Raw genomic sequence first — 21,014 nt, 5'->3', positions numbered from 1 at the left:
ACGTATAAATTATTACATACTGATTCCAAAACTATATAATACTTAAAAATAGCTTCAAAAATAAAGGGTCCACACTGATTTGAAATGTAGTTTAGTTGACCTTAAAAATAGTTGTTAACAATGATGAAAAGGAACTTAATTCCATACCTCTGGTATAATTACATATAAAATTCTTATTTTTCTTAGTAAAGAGCTAATTCTTTCGGCTTTATTTCCAAAAACTTGTGTATATTACTAAACAATTGTTTAAAAGTGTATTTTCCAAAATGTAAAAAACGATTATTTGTCACTCGCTGGAACATAGTGGAAGGGATGGGGGGGGAAGAGATGGTGGATAAAAATGGGAAATAGGGATGGGGAAGAAGGGATAAGGACTAGAAGGCCCATAATCAAATAATCCCACCCCTTAAAACGCCCTTATTTAAAATTAGCATATATAATCAAAATGCCCCCCCCCTAAAGCAAAATGCCCCCCCGGGGCACTTTGATTTAGGGGGGGGGGGGGCAGAATTTTACAAAATCTTCAAAATGCCCCCCCCTAGACAAGTGCTTTGCACGCCACTGTCTTTGCAATAGATTTATATTTTACTTTAACAAATAAAAGATTGTTTTTTAATATTTGATAATCATATGTACATATAAACAACAATTATTGACAATTTTAAAGAAGGTGTATTAACTTTTATTTTTATAGCTAGCCGGTGCTTTAAGTAAGTAGTAGATGTAAATTTTTCCATAGAATTCAGATATGCAAGCATTTTTTTGTAGACCTCTTATTTTTAAAGTAATTTAAGTTTTTTTTTAAAGAAATTAAGTCGATTTTAAGGTACTAAAATGCAACAAAAAAATGGAAGAAAATGGCCATTATGAACAAAAATAGTAAGATCTTTAATTTGACACCTTACTTTTTCAATTCTGTCAGGTAATTATTGAAAAAATCGATTTTTTAAAACCCACAAGAATAAAAACTTTGAACTTAATTTTATCATTACCCAGGCATAAAAAATAGGCGTTATATATACTGTTAGAATGAGAAAAATATTACAAATCCATTCGAAGCAAAATTGAAAAAAAGTAAAAAAATAGCCTAATATATTATTTTGTACAGGCAACACTTTCTTCATCCCCTATTTACCCCCTCTTTACCCCCTTCCCATTTTTATTCTCAATACAAGAAATAAGATGGTTGCCTATATAATATAATATAATATTATCATATATTCCTTTTATTGTAGTTTATATACTATATTGTAAACTTTTTATTTCAATTTTGCTTAGAATGGATTTAGCTATAAAAATAAAAGTTAATACACCTTCTTTTGATACAAAATAAGATTTTATAGTTTTTTTCCAACTAGTCACTGTGATTTGTACTTTGGTATCATTTCTTTTAATACAAAAGTCAAACTTTCTTTAAAATTTTCAAAAAATATTTAGGATTTTCTAAAAGAAAATAAAGTATAGAATTGAAAACCTAAAATATATCTTGGAAAATTGAAGAAAAGTTGCGCTTGTGCAATAAAAACTTAAAACCAGCTTGAATTGTAAGATTGTCTAATTTGGACAAAACTAAAAAAATACTTTTTAAAAAGAAAATATATCAAATGTGCCAATATCATTATTTTTGTCCAAATATTTCTTTGTAATTTTTTACTTAAGTCACATTTAAATTTTGTACATGATTTTGCACATTATAAAAAGTTTTAATCCATTGCACATAGGGGCAAGAAGGGGCATCAATTCACCACCCCCAAATCAAGTTTTAAACATTCTATGAGTATTATCATACCCAATGTACATCAGATTTCAAAGGAATCGTAAAAATACGCTTTTCAAGTAAGCATTCTAATGCATGGAAGTCAAGAAATGCAAAAATTTTCTTACAGAAAAAGGCATACTTTTTGTGTTTCACCAACAATTTTAAAAGTATTATAAAATCTCTTAGAATTAACGTAATTAGACAAAATAACTTTTGATGAGTCATGCATTACATATATTTTGACACTATAAAAGAAAAAAACACAAATTGAAGAAATTAGTCCTAAATAATTCTAGTTGAAGTCAAGATTTTAGTTTTTTTTTGTTTGTTTTTTAATCAACTTTTAAGATCACAGTAAGAGGAAACATGTTTTCGCCGGGTGTCGCCGGCTAAAAAAATGATATTTGATTACCCAAAGACATATTTTAATCGCCAGTACTGGTTTCACTTACCCCCCTGCGCCCCCGTAGGGGTTTTTAGTCCGTTTTCTGAACGTAAGTGCACAAAAAGTTTGTAAGAAAAAGCGTTTAAATGCACTTTTAAAGTCAAAACTTAAGATATAATTCAAATAAATAAAAACATAGACATATTGGGAAATATTTATTCTGACTTAGAATTAAAGTTAATAATAAGTATTTTCAAGTTCTATTCCACTAAATGATGGGAAGGAGAGGGGGGGGGGCTAAACCTAAATCTAAACTTCTTTATGTTTGATGTTTTAATGTAACTAAATAATCGTTTCTATAGATTATTACATATATCAGGGATCTAAAGGGATAAGACAAAGGTCAATAAATTGTTGTACATCCCCAATGATAATACACAAAATTACCCCTTGTGTAGATTAAAGTTAGTAGTTAAAACGTTTGAACACACAACTGTAAAACTTTACGGACTAGTGTTATAAACAGCCCAATGTCCCCTACCTCACTGCGGAAAGGTAAAGTAAATATGCAAATAACGTGAGGTTCTTATAATCATTCTAAATTGGAATTAGCAAGTAGTCTATCTGTCTGTCTATTGGTAATGCTTTGTTTTTAAATTATGTAGTTACATGGTATTCATGTTTAATGTCAGCAGTTTTATTTAGAAAGGGAGGGGACTGTTAATTACACTAGTCCCCAACCTTCGAAGTTTTATAATAACGTTTTTATATTCGTTAGCATAAGAACTTCAGGAAATTTAATTGATTTTTTATTGGTTGGTTCATTAAGATAAGTGTCAAAACTTTTCAACCACTAATTGTCATCTACAGACAAATAATTTTGTATTATAATTTATTAAATATGTATCAATATTGGGGATGTATATATTAATCGGTTATTGTTTTGTTCCTTAGATCCCTAGGTGTTAATATATAATACAAAGTATCTTGATGTCTGTTTGTCTGTCCGCCCATCTCTTAAGATCTCGCTAACCACTAAAAAGATTGAATTCTACTCTTCAGGTAATATATCTACTGGTCCTGTGGTTGTTTAAAGCTCTTTTTCAAAAATAAAAATCCTCCTCAATTTTTTCATATTTCTATAATTAGGGTCGGTCCGTCCGTACGTCTGGTACAGATAGCTCTTTTACTTAACTTAAACAGGCTAGAACTGTCCTATCGATCTCAAACTTTTCATGCTGATTTCTACAACAGTTAGGTACGACTTAGAAAGCACAGCAACTCTATAATCGTTACTAGAAAGTCCGTACATCCATTTATAACAAGCCGATTTTTACTTTTTTGACAACAAATAATGGTTTTGAATGTTACAAATATCCTATTCATCTGATTTTTTGAATTCTGATTCCTATTTCAATAAGGTGTAATGTTATAAGCGAAGCAACTCTATAATCAAGTCCTAAAAACGTCAGTATGTCCTTAAACAGTAACATGTATTTAATCAGTTTTAATTACAATTTTGTATAGACATGCATTAATATTCGATTCTGACACTTCACAAGTGTTAATGTTTGTTTGTCCTTCCATTTCAGAGCTTCGCTTCTTTCATGGATGTTGTCATCCTTGTTTAATTACCTCTTGGGGCAAATCCCCTAGAGGCTAGGGGCGAAGCCGCTAGTATTCATATGAACAGTAAACAAGAATCATAATATCATTATAAATATAGATATTAGTTAATAAAAATTTATGTTAATCATGCCCACATTTATAATGGATTTATTAAACATAAAAATAAAGTGAAACTTGTAGCTTGCTAAAATAAGGATCCCCATCCACCCCCTTTACACCATCCCCTCCTACTGAAATGAATTACATGACCCCAAATTTGACACTTTGAACACTAAAATCGGACTACAATTGACATAGTTACACTTTTAAGTGCCCAAAAAGCTAGTGATAGGGTAGCTGCGCTACTAAAAAATTCTCATATTGCTCTGATAACCAAAACCCCTAATTAGACGATTTAAACACGAAATTCAAGATAGTTGATGGATAGATAGATGGATAGATAGATGGATGGATAGATAGATGGATAGATAGATGGATAGATAGATGGATAGGTAGATGAATAGATATATGGATAGATAGATGGATAAGTAAATGGATAGACAGATGGATAGATAGAGGGATAGATTGATGGATGGATAAATTGATAGTTGATGGATAAAGAGATGAATAGTTGATGGATAGATAGATGGATCGATATATATGTAGATGGATAGACAGATGGATAGATAGATGGATAGATAGATGGATAGATAGATGGAAAGATAGATGGATAGATAGATGGATAGGTAGATGGATAGATAGATGGATAGGTAGATGGATAGATAGATGGATAGATAGATGGATAGATAGATGGATATATAGATGGATAGATAGATGGATAGATAGATGGATAGATAGATGGATAGATAGATGGATAGGTAGATGGATAGATAGATGGATAGATAGATGGATAGATAGATGGATAGATAGATGGATAGATAGATGGATAGATAGATGGATAGATAGATGGATAGATAGATGGATAGATAGATGGATAGATAGATGGATAGAGAGATGGATAGATAGATGGATAGATAGATGGATAGATAGATGGATAGATAGATGGATAGATAGATGGATAGGTAGATGGATAGATAGATGGATAGGTAGATGGATAGATATATAGATAGATAGATTGATATATTGATGGATAGATAGATGGATAGGGTAAGGGGGGGCTATTTTCGGGAGGGTTTAATCTGGTAATTTTCTATCTACCTTCATAAAATGACCTTTATCTCCATGTTTCTTTCAAATGACAGAAAAAAACATAAAAGCAAATTTGTTTGTTGTTAAATTACCTACAAAAAAGTATAAAATGAAATTTTTGTGAGATGAATTTTAAGGGTACTAAATAATTAAATCCCCTTTTTGGTTGATTTGCCCCAATGTGCATTGTGAATGGCCGAATGCCAGTTGGTATGCTTTCAGAAAATTATTAAAAAAGGTATTAACTTTAGTAATATATCTGGATAATTTCTGAAATCATGCGTTTTTACTAAAAGCCATACTAACTTTTAGGACCAAATTGTGAATGGCCGAATGCCAGTTGGTATGCTTTCAGTAAATTATTAAAAAAGGTATTAATTTTTGTAATATATCTGGATAATTTCTGAAATCATGCATTTTTACTAAAAGGCATACTGACTTTTAGGACTTTCAAAAGTTCCAATTTTATTTCATGCTAACCAGGCAGAATCGTCTACCTGGATTCTATTCTATACTTTATCTTCTTTGATTTAAAGAAACAAAATATTCCTTAGATTGACAGGAAGTTTAATTTTGATAAACTTATCAAAAAAAAAATTTAAAATCGGACCAAATACACAAAAGACATAACTGATGTTATGAGGATGTGAAAAATATTAAAATAGCCGAAAACCTGCTAAAAATCAGTTTGACCGTCATCAATGTTCTACAGTTAAAGGAAGCCCGCAAAAAAATACAATACTTTAACTTCTGAAAAACTGCCACAAGTAGAACCTACCCCAAATTTGAAGCCTTCAGCTTGAATAACAAAAAAAGTTATAAATTTCATTTCAAAATAACATTTATGGGGTATAGTCCTTTTCACGACATCCCTCCATAAGGGGCGATGATTTTCTATAGCTTCTTCAAGGAGCTATAGCATAGCCTCTCATCATATGGAGCGATGTGAAAGCCCCTTTTAAGGAGCGTTCATATCGCCCCTTATGATAAGAGGCTATGCTATAGCTCCTTCATGGCTCCTTTATAGCCTCTCCATCGCCCCTCCGTAGTCTTTTACCTAAATTTATATAACAACCCACTTGATGGCCCCTACATTGCTCCTCCATCGCCCCTTTATCGCTCCTTCTCCAAATTTATATTACATTGTACTTTGATGGCCCCTACATCGCTCCTACATCGCCCCTTCATCGCTCCTTCTCCAAATTTATATTACATTGTACTTTGATGGCCCCTACATCGCCCCTCCATCGCTCCTACATCGCCCCTTCATCGCCCCTTCTCCAAATTTATATTACATTGTACTTTGATGGCCCCTACATCGCTCCTACATCGCCCCTTCATCGCTCCTTTTCCAAATTTATATTACATGTACACTTTGATGGCCCCTACATCGCCCCTCCATCTCTCCTACATGGCCCCTTCATCGCTCCTTCTCCAAATTTATATTACATTGTACTTTGATGGCCCTTACATCGCTCCTCTATCGCCCCTTCATCGCTCCTTCTCCAAATTTATATTACATTGTACTTTGATGGCCCCTACATCGCTCCTACATCGCCCCTTTATCGCTCCTCCATCGCCCCTTCATCGCTCCTTCTTCAAATTTATATTACATTGCAACTTGATGGCCCCTACATCGCTCATACATCGCCCCTACATCGCTCCTACATTGCTCCTCCATCACTCCTTCTCCAAATTTATACTACATTGCAACTTGATGGCCCCTACATTGCTCCTACATTGCTCCTCCATCGCCCCTTCATTGCTCCTTCTCCAAATTTATATTACATTGCAACTTGATGGCCCCTACATCGCTCCTACATCGCCCCTTCTCCAAATTTATATTACATTGCAACTTGATGGTCCCTACATCACTCCTTCATCGCTCCTACATCGCCCCTTCATCGCTCCATCTCCAAATTTATACTACATTGCAACTTGATGGCCCCTACATCGCTCCTACATCGATCCTACATCGCTCCTACATCGCTCCTACATCGCCCCTTCATCGCTCCTTCTCCAAATTTATATTACATTGCAACTTGATGGCCCCTACATCGCCCCTTCTCCAAATTTATATTACATTGCAACTTGATGGCCCCTAAATCGCTCCTTCATCGCTCCTACATCGCCCCTTCATCGCTCCTTCTCCAAATTTATACTACATTGCAACTTGATGGCCCCTACATCGCTCCTACATCGCTCCTACATCGCCCCTTCATCGCTCCTTCTCCAAATTTATATTACATTGCAACTTGATGGCCCCTACATCGCTCCTACATCGCCCCTTCTCCAAATTTATATTACATTGCAACTTGATGGCCCCTACATCGCTCCTTCATCGCTCCTACATCGCCCCTTCATCGCTCCTTCTCCAAATTTATACTACATTGCAACTTGATGGCCCCTACATCGCTCCTCTATTGCCCCTTCATCGCCCCTTCATCGCTCCTCCATCGCTCCTTCTCCAAATTTATATTGCCCCTTAATAGCCCCTTACCTTAATTTATATAACATAGCCTCTACATAGCCTCTCCATCGCCCCTTAATAGCCCCTTACCTTAATTTATATAACATAGCCCCTACATAGCCTCTCCATCGCCCCTTAATAGCCCCTTACCTTAATTTATATAGCATAGCCCCTACATAGCCTCTCCATCGCCCCTTAATAGCCTCTTACCTTAATTTATATAACATAGCCCCTACAGAGCCTCTCCATCGCCCCTTAATAGCCTCTTACCTTGATTTATATAACATAGCTTCAACATAGCCTCTCCATCGCCCCTTAATAGCTCCTTACCTTAATATATATAACATAGCCCCTACATAGCCTCTCCATCGCCCCTAAATAGCCCCTTACCTTAATTTATATAACATAGCCCCTACATAGCCTCTCCATCGCCCCTTAATAGCCTCTTACCTTAATTTATATAACGTAGCCCTACAAAGCATCTCCATCGCCCCTTAATAGCCCCTTACCTTAATTATATAACATAGCCCCTACATAGCCTCTCCATCGCCCCTTAATAGCCTCTTACCTTAATTTATATAACATAGCCCCTTCATAGCCTCTCCATCGCCTCTTCATCGCCCCTTACCTTAATTTATATAACATAGGCCCTTTTTGGCTCCTGTACAGCCTCTGTAATTGTATTGCCCCTTCATTATAGAAGGTAGGGCATTAAGGTAAGGAAGGAATGTGTCCCTCTACAGTTTTAAAATTAAGTTTTAAAAGGATGACAAGGATGACAACATTTATAAAAGCAAAGCTCTGAAACGGTAGAATAAAGTTTAATGAACATTAACAATGTAGAGTGTCAGAACTGAATAGTCAGAACATAAATTTAAAATTTGAAACAAAATTGTAAGTAAATTTATTGAGAAATTGCGTACATGCAGGAAAATGCTTAAGGACGTACTCACATTTTTTGTACTTGATTATAGATATGATTTGCTTATAACATTCTATTTTGTTGTCCTAGGAATCAGTATCCCAGAAATCAGATTAATCGGATAATTTTGATACATAAAAAATTGTTGTAAGTTAATAATTAGTATGCTTAAAATGGACGTACGGATATTCTGATAATGATTATAGACTTTCTAAATCGTACCTCCTACTACAGGAATCACATGCCTAAATTAACGAAAAGAGCTAACCGTTACGGACGTACGGACTGATCCTTATAATAGAAAAGCTTTGCTTTTAAAAAGTTAAAAAGATTTTTTGAGGGGATGGGGTAATATTTTTCTTGGGGTGAATTTTCTGGGAGGGTGGAGATACCCTCCCTCGAAATAATTATAAACCCTCTATGAACTTAAAAGAAGCTTCACTGTAAAGGAGAACCATATAGGTTCAGCAGTTAGCTTTTCTACAGACAAAAAGAGATTACTACTTTATATAATAGGTTATGAAAAAGGAAAAAAAAGCAAGATAACAAGGATAACAACATTCATAAAAGCAAAGCTCTAATATCAGGAGGTCAAACATAAATTTTGTTAAAATTAGCGTAAATCTATAATACAAAGTAGAATGATGTCTGTCCGTCCGGCTGTCTGTCTGTCCGTCTGTCTGTCCGTTTGTCTGTCCGTCTGTCAGTCCCTTAAGATCTCGGTAACCACTGAACCGATTGGATTCTACTCTTCAGGGAATATACCTACTGGTCCTGTGGTGGTTTTAGGCTATTTTCTTGGGGGGTGGGACACCCCCAACCCCCAAAAAAACAAAAAAAAACCCCATTTTTTTTTGCTGAAGATTTCCTTGGTCCTATTACGAATTTCGCCAAAAATAGTTATTTCTCGTATCGTATTATAAACGGCTTTCCGCGGATATAGAATGTACAATTATAAGATTAAAACTGTTTTTTTTAGCCCCGTGGTGCCGAAGTCACGAAACCTTTTGAAGCATAATTGAGAGACAGACAAAATAATTTATAGACTGGATGTACATATGTCATGGGAATATTCACTAAAAATCTCAACAGTCTATCTTTAACAATAGCAGAGAAAACCACATGCTTAACTTAATGAGAAGAGCAATGACGAAAGGACTAACCCTAATTGTAGAAAAGTTTCTCTTTTAACAAAAAAAGTATTTTTTTGGGCTGAAGCTTAAAAATTTCATAAACTGACTAAATTCTCCATTTAAGGGAAGCTTCACATAGGTCATGGGATGGTTTTTTGCTTTTTCATTTTCAGATTTAAGCCCCTAATTGGTTTCGACTATTTTTCTGCCTCCTTACATTAAAAAGGGCGCAGCTGCAAGTGAATAAGAAAAGAGAAATATAAAAGAAGAATACATATTATCCTATTATATAAAGTAGTAAAACATAAACAAACGTTGGAGTGGACAAACCTAGGAATGGGACAATCGTCGGAGTGGACATTGCTTATGTAAAACGCAGGAGTGTCTTTTATTTTATTTATAAGACAAAAATCTTTCAAAACAAAAAAATAAATCTTGAATATCTTTTCTCACAGACTGAAATTTTAAAATCAGTCTGACTGTTTTCCAAAGTAGGTAAGTTCTATCGAAAGGCAAAGGTTTGAAACAGATAGAACATTTCATTAAACTAAAACATATTTTTTTCTCACATTGTTTACAACTGTCAAATATGTTTTTTTATATGCCTAACCCCTGCAGGGGGCTTATTTGTATATATATATCTTAACCTAACCTAACCTGTGTAGCAATAACTAAACAAATGTTGTTGAAACCTAATTTTTAAGATATTATAGACACTTCTGCGTTTTACTTATATAATGTCCACTCCGACATTTGTCCGAAATATCCTGCGTTTGTCCACGTTAGTAAGGCTTTCTGTTCTGAAACTTAAGATCTCAATAACTACTAAACAGATTGGGCTTTCTATTTCAGGTAAGCTTAATATTTGTCTTGTAATGGCTTTAGGCTATTTTATTTTAAGTCGAGGGATGGTTTTAGGCTATTCTATTTTAAGTCCTGGGAAGGTTTTAGGCTTTTATTCATTTCCCTTTGAATACAGAGCCAATAGATGCTGGGGGCGTTGCCGCTAATCAATATACAAAGTTTTTTTTGTCTGTAGCAAAGGATCTCGTTTGCTGCTAAACCGATATGATGTATGTCTGTCTGTCTATACCGTAGGATCTTGCTAACCGCTGAGTCCTGAGATGATTTTAAGATATTTTAAGATATTTGTCCATAAAAAGCGAAGCAATATCTTAATTTATGTTGTTGAAACTGTTATTCAGTTGATTATACCAAGGATCTAAAGGAATAAGACAATGGCCGATAAATTTTTATCCATCCATAATAACGATACACAAAATTGCAACACTACAACCAAAATATGACAAAAGTCCCCAAAGTTTTGAGCCAACGAATAAGAAAACTTCATTATAAAACTTTGGAGACTATTGTAAAAATTGCCTAATGTTTCCTTTCTCCCTGAGATTATACAGACTATCCTTAAACTAATATTTACATTAAAGTAACAGGATGTTTATCAGTATCAACTGAACCGATATGCTTCTCCTTTACATTGAAGCTTATTTTACTCGCAGGAAAAGTTTTCATTTTGGGGAGGGGACCAATACTTTCAGCCCCCGGAAGGTATCACTTCCCTTAAATTCTTAACCTTCACCCCCCCTCTCCACCACATATATTCATTAAAGTACTCCTAGGGACATCTATGGGATTAGCTGTTAGTGACTTAAAAATAAGCTTAATTCAAGTGCAATGATATATTTACCAAATTAATATGATAATTTTGTATACATTTTTTTATGAAAAAAAAATTATTTTGCCAAAGGCAGCCAAAAAATAAGCAGCAAATATTTCAAAAATGCTCTGATAATCAGAGATCTACAGGGATAAGACGATTGTCGATAAATTGATATATATACATATGGTGCATTATTTGCCAAATGTACCACTTTTCTGCACTACCTCTCCGATTTTGTTAATACTCTATATTTTGGTCCGTTGGGTCATTCAAGGATGCTGGATGGCCAAAAAAAAGTTTCAGAGTCCCTGGATATCTAGATATCTAGCTATCTATGAAGGTAGGTAACAAAAATGTAAAAAACACCCATTTTTTCACAATTTTAAAAATTAATTTTTTCATCAATCTTACATCCAATCTATACATTTTATACACCAAAATGATCGTTTATTCATGTAAAAAGCGCACATAATGCTATTTTGGCCAAAACTCTAATTTTACAGGGTATCCAACAAAAATGTATTTTGGATATCTAGCGTAATACCCAAAATACCTGTCCCAAAAAAATAATTTTTTTTGGCTTAAATCCTGTGTTTTATCTGTGTGCATATGTGGTATATTACGGTTCGGACCACCCGGGACTATAAGGTTGTCAAACTTCACTTTGGGACACCCTGTAAATGTGATTTTTGCGTCTGTAGAGCTAAAACTTGGTCCAAATTTGCTATTTTTTTCAAATTACTCTAATATGTGTCTTAGTATGTTTGGCCATAGTGTTTTCTGACCAGATCAATATTTTCATATTTTTTGGACACCCTGTATTTTCAAAAAAAGAGAAAATTTTTTTTTTTTTTTTTAAATTTTTTTTCTATTTTTAAGTTACTTAAAACTGTCATATAGATACAGATTTTGACTAATAACAATAATATTTGCCTATTTTACAATTTTTTACACTTTTGGGACACCCTGTGCATGTTTTTGAAAAATGATGGTTTTTGCCCATTTTTGGGGGGAAGGAGTCATTTTAGGGCCATAGACTATTTCTTCATTTTTGTAGAACTTTTCTAGACACATCATTTGTTATTTATGCAAAAACCGCAAAAACCGAACCGTTTTGCCGTTATTCACCGCCAAAGGCGGAATTTTTTTACGTTTTTGCCGTTCCGGAGGTTGTAATGGGCATTTATGGTAAGAAAACGTTGATTTATCAAGATCCCTCTTAAAATTCTTTATTTAGGTAATTTAATTTACTAAATTTCATATTAAGTAAAATTTTTTGTGCAGCTAACCGTTTTTCGTTGAGATGGATTTCAATTGTTAAAACAATAAAATTAAGTGAATATAACATAAATAATTGCTATAACATAAGTGATAAAAGAAACATAAATCATGTGCATTTGAAATTCCTTTTGACAAAAATCGGTTGGATATACAAAAAAAATTACTTCACATGAAATTTAGTAAATTAAAATGCCTAAATAAAAGTATTTCACAGTTATCTTGATAAATCAACGTCTTCTTACCACAAATGCCCATTAGAACCTCGGGAACGGCAAAAAACGTAAAAAAAATCTGCCTTTGGCGGTGAATAACGGCAAAACGGTTCGGTTTTTGCGATTTTTGCATAAATAACAAATGATGTGTCTTAAAAAGTTCTACAAAAATGAAGAAATAGTCTATGGCCCTAAAACGACTCCTTTCCCCCAAAAATGGGCAAAAACCATCATTTTTCAAAAACATGCAAAGGGTGTCCGAAAAGTGTAAAAAATTGTAAAATAGGCAAATATTATTGTTATTAGTCAAAATATGTATCTATATGACAGTTTTAAGTAACTTAAAAATAGAAAAAAAATTAAAAAAAAAAAAAAAAAAAATTTTCTCTTTTTTTGAAAATACAGGGTGTCCAAAAAATATGAAAATATTTATCTGGTCAGAAAACACTATGGCCAAACATACTAAGACACATATTAGAGCAATTTGAAAAAAATAGCCAATTTGGACCAAGTTTTAGCTCTACAGACGCAAAAATCACATTTACAGGGTGTTCCAAAGTGAAATTTGACAACCTTTTAGTCCCGGGTGGTCCGAACCGTTATATACCACATATGCACACAGATAAAACACAGGATTTAAGCCAAAAAAATGATTTTTTTTGGACAGGTATTTTGGGTATTACGCTAGATATCCAAAATACACTTTTTGTTGGACACCCTGTAAAATTAGAGTTTTGGCCAAAATAGCATTATGTGCGCTTTTTACATAAATAAACGATCATTTTGGTGTATAAAATGTATAGATTGGATGTAAGATTGATGAAAAAAATAATTTTTAAAATTGTGAAAAAATGGGTGTTTTTTACATTTTTGTTACCTACCTTCATAGATAGCTAGATATCTAGACATCCAGGGACTCTGAAACTTTTTTTTGGCCATCCAGCATCCTTGAATGACCCAACGGACCAAAATATAGAGTATTAACAAAATCGGAGAGGTAGTGCAGAAAAGTGGTACATTTGGCAAATAATGCACCATATATACAGTGTTTTTTTTATGAGAACTTTTCTGAAAGCAATTTTACCTTACTTATAGTTATCAGAATTTAATGATTAATGGCTTATTCTCTTCTTTTTTTATAACCATTAATAGAAAAGCAAAAAATATTTCAGTTTTTATTCAAAAAGTACAGTAAATTAAAAAATTTAAAACCTAGGTGTCAACATCTAAAAATGGTTTTAGCGCATTTTTCTTATAATCAAATCTTCTACCTTTGCAAGAATGGCTGCAGAACGCTTCAAAGTTGAGATATAGAGCTAAAAATTTATATAGATACTATTTGTGACATGTACTAGAACATTTTAAAATTTGAAGGCCATATCTCAACCAGGGAGGGAATACTGGCCCCCCAATGTACTCCCTCCATTCTTGGAAAGGGTAGAAGATTTGAGCATAAGAAAAATGCGCTAAAACCATTTTTAGATGTTGACACCCATGTTTTGAAATTTTGAATTTACTGTACTTATTAAATAAAAACTGAAATATTTTTTTGCTTTTCTGTTAATGGTTATAAAAAACGAAGAGAATTATAAGCCATTAATCATTAAATTCTGATAACTATAAGTAGGGTAAAATTGCTTTCAAAAATGTTCTCATAAAAAAAAACACTGTATATATATATGTTATTTATATATTAATTATTCCCATTGATGATTCACAAAATTACCCCTTCTTTAGTTTAGAATTAGTGGTTGAAACATTTAGACACTCAACTTAATGAACTAAACAATCACAAAACAATAAAAGTCCCCAAGGTTGTTAATCTAATGAATAAGAAAACGGTATTATAAAACTTTGGAGACTAGACAGCACTCTTGGATAAGCCAACTTATAACACTTTGGGAACTATCCCAATCCTCCCTGGCGAAATGACAATGAGATTTTTTGGTAAATTTGTGGCAAACTTTATTCTTAATAGATTAGCACTTGCCAAAATCATACTGGAGAGATATTTCATTGAAGAATAAATCTTTTATTTTGCCCAAACTTTTCGTCAGCCAATAATAACAGATAAGTTAAACATTGTAAAAATAATATAGTTACTTAACTCGAGTTGTCAACGGCAGAAATTAGGTCCTGAGATGGTTTTAGGCTAAGTCCTGGAAAGGTTTATAACTATTTTATCTGTATTTCTTAAAATAAATTAACATAATCTTTGTCTGTATGTATGAATGTCTGTCTGTACCGAAGGATCTTGCTAACCGCTGAACCAATATGGTTCTCCTTTACAGTGAAGATTCCTATAGGTCCTGAGATCGTTCTCCTTAATAGGGTAGCTTCTCATAGGTCCTGGGGAGGTTAATAACTATTTTATTTTAATCCTTATAATAAAGTAACAGGATCTTTGTCTGTATGTATGTCTGTCTGTACCTTGCTAACCACTGAACCGACATGGTTCTCCTTTACAGTGAAGCTTCCTATGGGTAATGAGATGGCTTTAGGCCATTTTATTTTTAATCCTTATAAAAAGTAACAGGATCATTGTCTGTATGTATCAAAGAAGATCGCTAACTGCAGAACCGATATGGTTTTCCTTAATAGGGTAGCTTCCAATAGAGGTGTATAACTGTTTTGAAGGAGGATATAAGGGGCTATTAAGGGGCGATGGAGAGGCTATGTAGAGGCTATGTTATATAAATTAAGGTAAGGGGCTTTTAAGGGGATTTTAAGTGGCGATGGAGGGCTATTAAGAGGCGATGGAGAGGCTATGTTATATAAATTAAGGTAAGGAGCTATTAAGGGGCGATGGAGAGGCTATGTAGCGGCTATGTTATATAAATTGGCTATTAAGGGGCGATGGAGAGGCTATATAGGGGCTATTTTATATAAATTAAGGTAAGGTACTATTAAGGGGCGATGGAGAGGCTATGTAGAGGCTATTTTATATAAATTAAGGTAAGGGGCTATTAAGGGGCGATGGAGAGGCTATTTAGGGGCTATGTTATATAAATTCGGGTAAGGGGCTATTAAGGGACGATGGAGAGGCTATGTAGGGGCTATGTTATATATATTAAGGTAAGGAGCTATTAAGGGGCGATGTAGAGGCTATGTAGGGGCTATGCTATATAAATTAAGGTAAGGGGCTATTAAGGGGCGATGGAGAGGCTATGTAGGGGCTATGTTATATAAATTAAGGTAAGAGGCTATTAAGGGGCGATTGAGAGGCTATGTAGGGGCTATGTTATATAAATTAAGGTAAGGGGCTATTAAGGGGCGATGGAGAGGCTATATAGGAGCTTTGTTATATAAATTTAGGTAAGGGGCTATTAAGGGGCGATTGAGAGGCTATGTAGGGGCTATGTTATATAATTAAATTAAGTGGCTATTAAGGGGCGATGGAGAGGCTATATAATAGCTTTGTTATATAAATTAAGGTAAGGGGCTATTAAGGGGCGATGGAGGAGCGATGTAGGGGCCATCAAATTGCAATGTAATATAAATTTGGAGAAGGAGCGATGAAGGGGCGATGTAGGAGCGATGAAGGAGTGATGGAGGAGCGATGTAGGAGCGATGTAGGGGCCATCAAGTTGCAATGTAGTATAAATTTGGAAAAGGAGCGATGAAGGGGCAATGAAGGGGCGATGTAGGAGCGATGTAGGAGCGATGTAGGAGCGATGTAGGGGCGATGTAGGAGCGATGTAGAGCCATCAAAGTACAATCATACAATGTAATATAAATTTGGAGAAGGAGCGATGAAGGGGCGCTAGAGGAGCGATGTAGGGGCCATCAAAGTACAATATAATATTAATTTGGAGAAGGGGCGATGTAGGAGCGATGGAGGGGCGATGTAGGGGCCATCAAAGTACAATGTAATATAAATTTGGAGAAGGAGCGATGGAGGAGCGATGTAGGGGCGATGTAGGAGCGATGTAGGGGCCATCAAAGTACAATGTAATATAAATTAGGAGAAGGAGCAATGAAGGGGCGATGTAGGAGCGATGGAGGGGCGATGTAGGGGCCATCAAAGTACAATGTAATATAAATTTGGAGAAGGAGCAATGGAGGAGCGATGAACGGGCCATGTAGGAGCGATGTAGGGGCCATCAAGGGACTAAGATATATATAATAGTGAAGGGGCCATGAAGAGGCGATATTTAATTAAATAGCCCCTTGGGATAAGAGGACATATCATCTCCTCTTTAGAAGGGGCGATAAAGGAGCGATAAAGGATCATTTAATCGCCTCTTAGGGCAAGGGGCTATTAAATCGCTCCTTTCAAGGATTCATAACATCGCCTCTTGTTATAAGGGGCTATTAAATCGCCCCTTTCAAGGAGCCATTACATCGCCCCATGTCATAAGAGGCGATCAATTAAAATAATCGCTCCTTATGGAGGGATGTCGTGAAAAGGACTATACCCCATTTATGTATATGAATATTATGAATGTTTTTAATTGCTAATGATAGAAAATTAGATATTAAACTAAACCCTGAACCACTTCATTACGCAATATACATTTTCCTGGTTATTTTGTCTATGGTAGTCCATAAGTGTACAGCTTTACAGTACATTGTTTCTATTTGTTAAAGCAACACATATGATAAAAGAAAAAGATTCTGTTTGAAGTAAAATACTTATATATCAATCAAAAACTATATTTTTTTTATTTTTTACTGATCCACTTCATTATGCAAATCCAAAGAAAATCAATGAGAAACCATTTATTTTGCACTTTTCTCCTTTTTAAAAGATTGAATCTTATAAAATAACAATTTTTTAAGGGATTTATGCATTGATTATTTGTCGTCTGAAAAGGGTTAAACTTATAAAAAATCAATTGAAATATTAAAATTCATGCATTTTATGTCTAAATAATCAAGTCTGTGTAATGTTAATAATATATAAAAAAAAATTGAGTATAAGTTAAATTTATTTTTTGTGTACAGCAAATATTAAGAAAAAACAGTTCTATTTGTAAATATTAATGCCAGTAAGGTATAAAAGTGTGAGCTGTACACATTATCTTTGCATTTTAGTGATATATAGGCAAAATTTAATCAGGTACTTTCATTTAAATCATTTTATTTCATTTATTAAGTTTTTCTTTTCTTTTCTAATTTAAGTAATTTTTTCTACAATTCAAGTTTATAGGGCTTTTTATGCAAATTATCTTTTTATTTGTTTTGTAGTAATTTTATGTATTTATTAGAATTTCCGTTGTATGATCCTGTTTTGTGTGGTGTCCACATTTGTGTCCAACCACTTTTGAAAGATAAACATCCCTGGATAAAGTTGGAAGGGCCAAGTGTTGGTCATTTTGTATCCTGATGAAATCTCTACTGTTCAAGTATGTATTTTTTACAGTTATAATCAATAAACATGTGAAAATGTCATTTGAGTTATTTATTTTTGGCAGTGTGATCATATGTCACGGTTTTGTACTGATCTTTTTGCAATAAAATGCCGTTAATTCCACATTATTATGAAAATCAGTGTAAGGTAGAAATTAATGATATTTTTAAATTAGAAATATTAGAAAAAAAGAAATTTGTCTTTTATCACTTTAGAGGACAACTGCTTTCCTCCAGTTTAATGGATGTAGCTTAATACATGTTAAAAATTAAAATTACCCTGAAAAGTATACAAAAATGTTTTTTTAATTTATTAATGAAATTTTAATTAATTTTAAAATCTTGATTTTAAGAATGATGACCTTTCAAATGCTCCTGGAGGTGTTAATGGTGAGCCAAATGTTATCTAAGTACATGCCCATTACAACAACTTGTCTATTAACCTATGTACCATTTTTTGTAGTCATAGCAGCCTCCAATGGAGCCTCCTGACACAAAATATAACCATCATCTAAAAAGTACAGTATTTACCTTATGAATTTGAGTAATATAAATTGAAATTTTTTTCGTTTTTTATACGCTTGGCTTGAATACAAAAATTATACCATAGTTCAATATATAAGTTGTCATCATGGGCATGCACTCTGATAACATTTGGCTCACCATCACCACCAGTTGGAGCATCTTAAAGGCCATCATCCTCAAAATCAAGATTTTAAAATGGATTTTTTTAATACATCAAAAAACATTTTTGTATACTTTTGAGGGTAATTTAAAATCCCTTTAAAAATTGTTATTTTATCAGAATCAATATTTAAAAGAGGAGAAAATTGCAAAATAAATGTTTTCCTATTGATTTTCTTTGGATTTGCATAATGAGGGGGATCAGTAAAAAATCTAAAAATATAGTTTTTGATTGATACATAAGCATTTTACTCTAAATAGAATCTTTTTCTTTTATCATATGTGTTGCTTTAACAAATATAAACAATGTACTGTAAAGCTGTACACTAATTGACTACCTTAGACAAAATACCAAGGAAAATGTAAATTGCATAATGAAGTGGTTCTGGGTTTATGTTGGTTAGAAACAAAATTATAAGCTTATTTTTGGCAGAAACTTAGGTTGCCTGTAACTAATCATATTTTTACAATACAAACAAAAATCGGGTTAACGTTACATTTGAAATGGAAAATCAGCGAAAAAATGAAACTATTATTTACAAGATATACAGATGATCCGCTATGATTGGTTGATGGATGCTGGAATTACTTGTAACTGGAATTCTCATACTACCATACTCTCAGTACAACACAAGTTAAAATGAATTTTTAAAAATGATTTTGACTATGAAAATGGGTATTTTATTGTAAAAATATAATTAGTTAAATGCAGCATATATATGTACGCAATAAACGCAAATCTCATATTGCGTATCTCAACCTACTCAATTATTATTTTTTCGTACGCTAATATATAAATATACTTGACTTTTTTTTATTTTTATTTTATCTTAACTTCAGTATATTAACTTTTTTCTCAACTAAGCTCTACACAGTTCAAAATTAATAATAGAAATAGGAGAGAAGAACTATAGTGTGAACCCCTTTTTCGTAAATCTGACAAAGGAACTCCTCCAGCTGACAAAAAACTTTAAAATTTTTTGAGTATATAATTTCTAGAAAGCTAACTTTATATTAAGGAACTCAACAATTCAAAGCTAACTTATTAAAGGATTTTTAATATGCTTTACACTATACTAGAAAATAAATTTTAACACGATATAATTTACGTGAGAAAAGCTTTATCTTAAGAAATGCGACTATTTACAGCTGACTCTTTATATGAACAAAATGAAAAAAATATGCCCTTTCCTCTTACACATGTGTGTACAGTGTATACACAGTACAACGCTAGGTCCTGTTGAAAACGTAACAAACATACTGTTGTATTGCTATTTGTTGTTATTTTATTTTTATATAATTTATTTCGAGGTAAACATCAAACAAATTATGAATTTATGTATTTTAAATGTTTATAATAGATACGAATTGCGAATTAAAGATTATAAATCATGTACGTTTGAAGTCCAAGATATTATTTTTTGTTTTAATAGAAACTCAAGAAAAAAATATAATTTTATTAACTTAAATTCATAAAGGGATTTTTATTATTTTACAACGATTGCAATAGATGAAGCATATTTATTATTAATACACAGATAAAACATAGATGTGAAACAACAATATGAAGGCAGTACTTCATTTGATGGACTTGATTCGAGTAAAAGTTGAAAGAACAGCTCTAGTTAACTCTAATGAAAAAACTAGAAAACTTCAGTTTAATTCAACCAATGAGATTTCATGTATGCTCCGATGCGATTCATTTATTGGCTCAATCAGACATTACCTCTCTTTCTTAGTACCTTTATTAAATTAATGAAATCCTCACATCTGTTAGGACTGCCTCAAAGATATCTAAAAAAATTTCTCTCCTTGTCCTCTATGGGACAAGTTAACTATTGTATTTTTAGTCACCTGAACATTGAGGTTGGGAAAGCAGGGTAAATAGCACACTGACGTACCTGAACCACCTGAAACAACCTGACGCAACCGGAAGCATTTTGACAGCTTACACACCCCGCTGCCAAACAGCGGCCATACCCATGGACAGCAAAGCCCCCATTGGAACCCCAGAAGGGTCCTGCGCGCCTGCAGGACCTCTAAGAGCCAACCAGTTTTTTGGCTGAGGAGGAACCAGAAAGAATGGGTCAAGTGTAACTGTCCAGCAGCTGCAGCCTACATTAATTTGTTATTATAATTTTTAATAAACATATTTGTTGCTAACTTTCTGTACCGGCGCCAGCAGCGAGTTAGCGCCCCTAGCTTAAAATTTTGTAATTCATAATGTTATTATTAAGGCCATTAATGTAATGTATGTTGGTGCAAATGGTCATGTAGGCCTACAATGCAAGCTGCCCTGCAAGAGGCGTGCAGTTGCACAG

General features: G+C 33.5%; 1 protein-coding gene across 1 annotated transcript in view; it reads left to right on the top strand.

The window, feature by feature from the left end:
- The window catches only part of LOC145306568 (uncharacterized), a 38,618-nt gene that overhangs the window by 10,030 nt on the left and 7,574 nt on the right, over positions 1–21,014 (top strand). The window lies entirely within an intron of this gene.

This window comes from Acartia tonsa, chromosome 14 (assembly GCF_053477335.1).
Source record: "Acartia tonsa isolate MP-2025a chromosome 14, ASM5347733v1, whole genome shotgun sequence".
Taxonomy (NCBI): Eukaryota; Metazoa; Arthropoda; class Copepoda; order Calanoida; family Acartiidae; genus Acartia; species Acartia tonsa.
This window is presented reverse-complemented; position numbering and strand designations above follow the sequence as displayed.